The sequence below is a fragment of the Hyla sarda genome, chromosome 8 (genome assembly GCF_029499605.1).
Source record: "Hyla sarda isolate aHylSar1 chromosome 8, aHylSar1.hap1, whole genome shotgun sequence".
In the NCBI taxonomy this organism is placed as follows: Eukaryota; Metazoa; Chordata; class Amphibia; order Anura; family Hylidae; genus Hyla; species Hyla sarda.
The window spans coordinates 44,664,398-44,672,507 of record NC_079196.1 but is presented as its reverse complement, the minus strand read 5'-3'; the positions used below and the strand labels follow the sequence as shown (position 1 = coordinate 44,672,507).

At 41.7% G+C, this 8,110-nt stretch overlaps 1 long non-coding RNA gene across 1 annotated transcript in view; it reads right to left on the bottom strand.

Annotated features, from left to right (window-relative positions):
* The window catches only part of LOC130284063 (uncharacterized), a 27,095-nt gene extending 19,076 nt beyond the window's left edge, over positions 1 to 8,019 (bottom strand). Inside the window, exons 1-2 of the long non-coding RNA XR_008846911.1 lie at positions 7,928 to 8,019; positions 6,619 to 6,712 (exon numbers count right to left, since the gene is read on the bottom strand). This is a non-coding gene — a long non-coding RNA (uncharacterized LOC130284063). The remainder of the gene's footprint in view (positions 1 to 6,618; positions 6,713 to 7,927) is intronic.
* Between the last annotated feature and the right edge of the window lie 91 nt (positions 8,020 to 8,110).

The following is an 8,110-nucleotide window of genomic DNA, read 5'->3' as shown; positions in this document are numbered from 1 at the left end:
AATGATTCCGACTCTTATGTGACTAATTGCGCACTACAGGGCCGACAATTAATGATTCCTTACTTTTCTGTTACTTGTGCTGTTTTCTGCTATTATCTTTATTTTTCTGCTTTAAAATGTAAATGAGGTGTTCTGCAAAGACATTCTCGCCGACTGGATTTAGTACGAAGGAGTCAAAGAAAATAAAAGTGATTTAACCCCTTAATCATGTATCTGTCATGGCACCGTTAAAGGAGTTCTGTAGTGAAAGATAACTTATCCCCTATTAAAAGGATGGGGGATATATAATAGATCGCGGGGGTCCAACCGCTGGAACTCCCTGCAATCTCCTGAACAGGGCCCTGGCAGTCTGCTGGAAGGGGGCATGCTGACCCCCGCACGACCACGCCCCCTTATGACTTCACATCACAAGGGGTGTGGCTGTCATGTCGCGATCCCCACCGCCTGCACCCGGCATTCTAAATGAATGCTGGGTGCTGCAGGACCCTCATGATCAGACATCTTATAAGATGTCTAGGGGCGGAGTACCCCTTTAATACTATAATATTACATTGATCTGTATGTGCAAACAATTGATTGCTCACACAAGTCCTCAAGGGGGATTTAAAAAGTGTAAAAAGTATTTTAAAAAAAAGAAGTTAAAAAATGTTTTCAAAAATATAAAAAAACATTCTTAAAGGGGTATTCCAGGAAAAAACTTTTTTTTTATATCAATTGGCTACAGAAAGTTAAAGAGGTTATCCAGGAAAAAAACTATTTTTTATATATCAACTGGCTCCAGAAAGTTAAACAGATTTGTAAATTACTTCTATTCAAAAATCTTAATCCTTTCAGTACTTATGAGCTTCTGAAGTTAAGGTTGTTCTTTTCTGTCTAAGTGCTCTCTGGTGACACGTGTCTCAGGAACCGCCCAGTATAGAAGCAGATCCCCAGAGCAAACCTCTTCTAAACTTCCCGAGACACGTGTCATCAGAGAGCACTTAGACAGAAAAGAACAACCTTAACTTCAGAAGCTCATAAGTACTGAAAGGATTAATATTTTTTAATAGAAGTAATTTACAAATCTGTTTAACTTTCTGGAGCCAGTTGATATATAAAAAAAAGTTTTTTTTCCTAGATAACCCCTTTAACCCCTTAACCCCTTAAGGACCCGGGCTTTTTCCGTTTTTTCATTTTCAATTTTTCCTCCTTAACTTTAAAAAATCATAACTCTTAAAAATTTTCACCTAAAATTATATATAATGGCTTAATTTTTGCGTCACTAATTCTACTTTGTAATGACATTAGTCATTTTACCCAAAAATCTACGGTGAAACGGGAAAAAAAATCAATGTGCGACAAAATTGATGAAAAAACACTATTTTGTAAGTTTTGGGGGCTTCTATTTTTACGCAGTACATTTTTTGTCAAAAATGATACCTTATCTTTATTCTGTAGGTCCATACGGTTAAAATGATACCCTACTTGTATAGGTTTGAATTTGTATCACTTCCGAAAAAAATCATGAATACATGCAGGAAAATTTATACGTTTAAAATGGTCATCTTTTGACCCCTATAACTTTTTTATTTTTCTGTGTTCAGGGCACTTTGAGGACTCATTTTTTGCGCCGTCATCTGAAGTTTTTAGCGGTACCATTTTTGTTCTGATCAGACTTTTTGATCACTTTTTATTCACTTTTTTGTGGTATAAAAAGTGATCAAAAATGCGCTATTTTGGATTTTAGAATTTTTTTGCGCGTAAAAAGCGGTATATTTTTATAAATCGGACATTTCCGCACGCGGCGATACCACATATGTTTATTTTTATTTACATAATGTTTTTTTTAGTTTTGGAAATGCCGGGTGATTCAAACTTTTATTAGGGGAAGGGATACTTGAAATGGTTAATGATTTTTTTACACTTTTCTTATGCAACATTATAGCTCCTATAGGGGGGGCTATAACATTGCATAAACTGATCTTTTACACTGATTGATCCATCTCCATAGGAATGGATCAATCAGTGTTTTCGGCGATTGAATGCTCAAGCCTGGATCTCAGGCTTGAAGCATTCATTCGGCGATCGGACAGCACAGGAGAAGGTAAGAAGACCTCCTCCTGTGCTTCAGCTGTTCGGGATGCCGCGATTATACCGCGGCGATCCCGAACAGCTCCCTGAGCTAGCCGGGCACTTTTACTTTCGTTTTTAGCCGCGCGGCTCAGCTTTGAGCGCGCGGCTAAAGGGTTACTAGCGCGCGGCACAGCGATCAGTGCCGCGCGCTATTAGAGGCGGGTCCCGGCTTCACTATGACGCCGGGCCCGCCGCGATATGATGCGGGGTCACCGTGTGACCCCGCGTTATATCGCAGGACCGGGACTCATGACGTATGCATACGTCATGGGTCCTTAAGAGGTTAAGGACTCAGCCCATTTTGGCCTTAAGGACTCAGACAATTTAATTTTTACGTTTTCATTTTTTCCTCCTCGCCTTCTAAAAATCATAACTCTTTTATATTTTCATCCACAGACTAGTATGAGGGCTTGTTTTTTGCGCGACCAGTTATCCTTTGTAATGACATAACTCATTATATCATAAAATGTATGGCGCAACCAAAAAACACTATTTTTGTGGGGAACTTAAAACGAAAAACGCAATTTGCTAATTTTGGAAGGTTTCGTTTTCACGCCGTACAATTTATGGTAAAAATTACTTGTGTTCTTTATTCTGAGGGTCTATACGATTAAAATGATACCCATTATTACATACTTTTCTATTATTGTTGCGCTTAAAAAAAATCACAAACTTTTTAACCAAATTAGTACGTTTATAATCCCTTTATTTTGATGACCTATAACTTTTTTATTTTTCCTTATAAGCGGCGGTATGGGGGCTCATTTTTTGCGCCATGATCTTTACTTTTTTTTTTATACCACATTTGCATATAAAAAACTTTAATACATTTTTTATAATTTTTTTTTAAATAAAATGTATTAAAAAAGTAGGAATTTTGGATTTTTTTTTCGTTCACGCCGTTCACCGTACGGGATCATTAACATTTTATTTTAATAGTTCGGACATTTACACACGTGGCGATACCAAATATGTCTATAAAAAAAAATTTACGCTTTTTGGGGGTAAAATAGGAAAAAACGGACGTTTTACTTTTTTATTGGGGGAGGGGATTTTTCATTTTTTTTTTTACTTTTACATTTTTTTACATTTTGTTTTTTACACTTGAATAGTCCCCATAGGGGACTATTCATAGCAATACCATGATTGCTAATACTGATCTGTTCTATGTATAGAACATAGAACAGATCAGTGTTTTCGGTCATCTTCTGCTCTGGTCTGCTCGATCACAGACCAGAGCAGGAGACGCCGGGAGCCGGACGGAGGCAGGAGAGGGGACCTCCGTGCGGCGTTATGAATGATCGTATCCCCGCAGCAGCGCTGCGGGCGATCCGATCATTCATTCAAATCGCGCACTGCCGCAGATGCCGGGATCTGTATTGATCCCGGCACCTGAGGGGTTAATGGCGGACGCCCACGAGATCGCGGGCGTCGGCCATTGCCGGCGGGTCCCTGGCTGTGATCAGCAGCCGGGCTCAGCCGCGCATGACACGGGCATCGGTCCGATGCTCGCGGTTATGCTTAGGGCGTAAATGTACGTCCTGGTGCGTTAAGTACCACCGCACCAGGACGTACATTTACGTCCTGCGTCCTTAAGGGGTTAAACAGATTTGTAAATTACTTCTATAAAAAAATGTTCATCCTTTCAATAATTATCAGCTGCTGAAGTTGAGTTGTTGTTTTCTGTCTGGCAACAGTGCTCTCTGCTGACATCTCTGCTTGTCTCGGGAACTGCACAGAGTAGAAGAGGTTTGCTATGGGGATTTGCTTCTAAACTGGGCGGTTCCCTAGACACATGTCATCAGAGAACACTTAGACAGATAAGAACAACTCAACTTGATATATAAAAATAAGTTTTTTCCTGGATAACCCCTTTAATCACCCTCATTTCCCAAATTTTCAAATAAAAAAAAGTAAAAAAAACAAAAAAATTTAAAAACCCTAATCATATTATTGTGTTGTTACGTGCAGAATTGTGTGAACTATTAAAATATAACATTAGTGATCCCGCATGTAAACATAAAAAAAAAAATCCAAATTCTGGAATCGTGTTTTATTTGTCTTATAAAATCCCAGAAAAAAGTTATAAAAAGTTTTAAAAAGTTAAATCTACACCAAATAGGTGCCATTAAAAACTATAGCTCCATAACACACAACCCCATAGGTGGTACAGAGGATCACAGTAGAATGCGGAGAAGGAGGAAAAGATCTTTAGAATTGTCACTCCCTGCGAGTGTCTGGACAGGAAGGTATGTTTTGTTTCGGAGCTGGTACTTTAAAAGGGTTTATTGACAATACATCAGGACGACGTGTTTCAAAGGTGTTGCGATCCTCTTCCTCAGTTCCATACAAAACAATATATCAATGGCAAATAAATACAATAACATAAGGCCATGACCCCAGAAACAGTAGTCCAGGAAGGGGAAAGATAAGAGCAAGACAGGACAAAAACAAGGACATGCTAGCCACAGACCAAGGGTAGCATACTAAATGATGGTGACTAAACAGGGCAGAATGCACAGACACATGTCACCAGCACCAGCCAAAAATAGCAAACAAACAAGTGACCATTAATCTGACTAGGTGGCCTTGACGTGGTGAGTGGGATTGTACTTTTTGATCAAAATGTATACTAACAACCTGTTAGTTTTTGAAATTATGTTGAGGAACAAGTCAATCAAAATACAAATTGTGGATATGTGGGTGTGTTTCTGATTCTCTATCTTTGTTCCACAATTGTAGTCTGTCCCCTCTTTCATAACCAGCACTCCATTCCACCCATTCGGCCCAGGCATTTTTAATTAGCAGGAGACTGCATATGGGTTTCCTCCTAGCATTCTCCCAGCCCTCTTGTAGGGAGCACATTGTAGTTGTTCACACTGGTGCGGTGCTCTGTGGCGGCCATTGTTGCTATGATGCTTTGTCTGTGGGGTGGTGTAGCCCGGAGCTGGGGGCTTGGTTGGACAGCAGTGGGGCTGCCTGGCCACTGGGTCATTCCTCCTATGAGCTTGGTGTCACCGAGGCAGTGGTAGGTTAGAGACCCACTCTGACCAGGTGGCCTTGATGTGGTGAGTGGGCTTTAACCTTTTGATCAAAATGTATACTTACAACCTGTTAGTTTTTAAAATTATGCTGAGAAGAAAATAGATCAAAATAAAAATGGTGGATGTGCGGCTGTGTTTCTGTTTCTCTATTTTTGTTTGTTCACCATATTACTACATGACTCCCTATAAGTCTACTTTCACCTAGGCCAGGAAGGAGACAGATTTTCAGACATGACCAAATTCTGTGAATTAGATCTGGCTTTGCTGCTGAGGATTTCTAGTGCAGAAAATGCAAATTAAGATTTAACAAAGTATGTTAAAATTGCTGTGAACTCATTCTGACTTTTACTATGGGGCTTTCTGATGTACAGTACATGCAAAAATCTTTTTTCGAAAATCTGACCACTACACTGTTGCAAGCAGTATTGTTTCATCCCTTAAAGGGGTACTCCGCCCCTAGACATCTTATCTCCTATCCAAAGGATAGGGGATAAGATGTCTGATTGCCGTGACCCCGGCGATCTCTGTGCAGCACCCAGTGTTCGTTTGGAAGACTGGGTGCGGGCGGTGTGAGTCGTGACGTCATGGCCATGCCCCCTCAATGCAAGTCTACGGGAGGGGGTGTCTTGGCCGCCATGCTCCCTCCCATAGACTTGCATTGAGGGGGCTTGGTGTGATGTCATGAGGGGGCATGGCCGTGACATCATGACCCCCACCGCTAGCTCCAAGCATCTGGAACAAAATGTTCTGAATGCTGGGGCAGTGGAGTACCCCTTTAATACAAATGCAAAAAAAAAAATTCCACTGTTCATTCATTGCTGGTACGTAAATAAACGATGCCAGTAAACATGTAAACTCCTATAGCCCACCACATTAGTTTGGATATAAATTTCCCAATAACTAAAGTATTTGACTCCTCTCTCATTCAGGTGCAGATTGGCAGTGAATGGCTCATTTAGTCGGCTGTGCTATCCTCTTTATCTCTACCTCTAAGACTGCTTGTTAAACAATTGGTCTAGGAATGAATGTCCCTCTGGCTGTGGCTGCTCTCCAATGATCTACAGATTCTTGAATAGCCGCTCTGTTAAGCAGCCAAGAGACAGTCATTTATAGACATGGAGAAGAATGTGAGATATTAACATCTCAGACACAGGGGAGGTATGAAGTGTGTTTTTCCAAACCTATAATGATATGTCTTCTGTTAATTCTACATTACTACTGTGTCTTTACATGTGTACACTGTGCCACACTGACATTTGAATAACATCATTGACAGCAATGGGAGTATCGCGTTACTCATTATAAAATGCCTGGCGGAATATAAATGTTGATGATTCCCTTCTTGGAGTGTTTTGCTCTAGGCCTTTAATGGTTACACATCAGTCTAGTTCACATTCCCACAAGCTATTTTTGAAAGGCGCCCTTCTCTTATACGTGGCTCTATTGCTGAAACTTTCCTTACCTTTGACTATAACCATCACTTCTTAGCGCCAGTTATAAATGCACTTGGAGGGTTTGTGATGATAGCCCTGACGCTTGTCCTTCCTGGCGTGCCCCTGGCGTGGAACAAATATGTAGCAGAGAATTAAGTGCTCATAAATACGAGATGGGAATGCATTATTGTATTGAATATACATTCCTGAGAGAAAAAGTAGGAGGTGGTAGCCTGGATATACTGTATGGTAACTTGAACATTTGCTTTGCTGGTATTTCTACAATGGGTGACTATCCTAGTGCACAGAGCTATATTTCATCTATACAAGAGATAAGAGGTAGGAATAGATGTCTGTATTTAAAGGGGTATTCCAGCCATAGACAACTTATCTCCTATCCCTATCAGGATAGGGGATAAGATGTCTGATAGCAGGGGGCCAGCTGCTGGGTCCCCCTGCGATCTCCGTGCAGCACCCGGCATTCACTGCCGGGCTTCTGCTACGGTCTCAGAAACCTCTCTGTCACTGGAGACGTGATGTCATGCCACGCCCCCTCTTGACATCACACCAGACCCCCTCCATTCTTGTCTATGGGAGGGGGTGTGACAGCCATCACGCCCCCTCCCATAGGCATGAATGTAGGGGCATGGCGTGACATAACGTCTCCAGTCCCGGAAACTTAGAGGTTCCCAAGACTAGAGCAGCAGCCCGGCAGAGAATGCCTGGTGCTACACGGAGATCGCAGGGGGCCCCAGCAGCAGGACCCCTCGATGAGACATCTTATCCCCTATCATTTGGATAAGATGTCTATGGCCGGAATACCCCTTTAAGTATTTTAGTCTCCGTTGTCTTACATGGCAGAAAAATTTCTCCATAATAATAAATTCTTTTATTGGTAAAATGGCAACTAAAATTCAAATAATTACATTTGCTAATTTCTAAATAAACTTTTGGGTACATGCACACCATGACGGGTGCATCTGGCAGCCGAATCTGTCAGAAGAATTTTAAAGGGATACTCCGGCGCTTAGACATCTTATCCCCTATCCAAAAGATAGGGGATAAGAAGCCTGATTGCGGGGGTCCCGCTGCTGAGGACCCCTGTAATCTTGCACGCAGCACCCCAGTTAAAATCAGTCCCCGGAGCATGTTCACTCCGGGTCTGATTACCGGCGACCACGGGGCAGGCGGCGTGTGATGTCACGCTTCCGCCCCTGTGTGATGTCATGCTCCGCCCCTCAATGCAAGCCTATGGGAGGGGGCATGACAGCGGCAGGACCCCCGCGATCAGGCATCTTTTCCTTTGTATCAATGCCATACCCCATTTATTGTACAGACCTGTAAAGTAAAGATCAAAGGTTACTTATGCTGCATAATTTAACAAGTGACATATTAGTGAGAGAGGTATGGGGGAATTTCATCAAAACCTATGCAGAGAAAAAGTTGACCAGTTTCCCATAGCAACCAATCAGATCGCTTCTGATTGGTCTTATGAAAGAAGCGATCTGATTGGTTGCTATG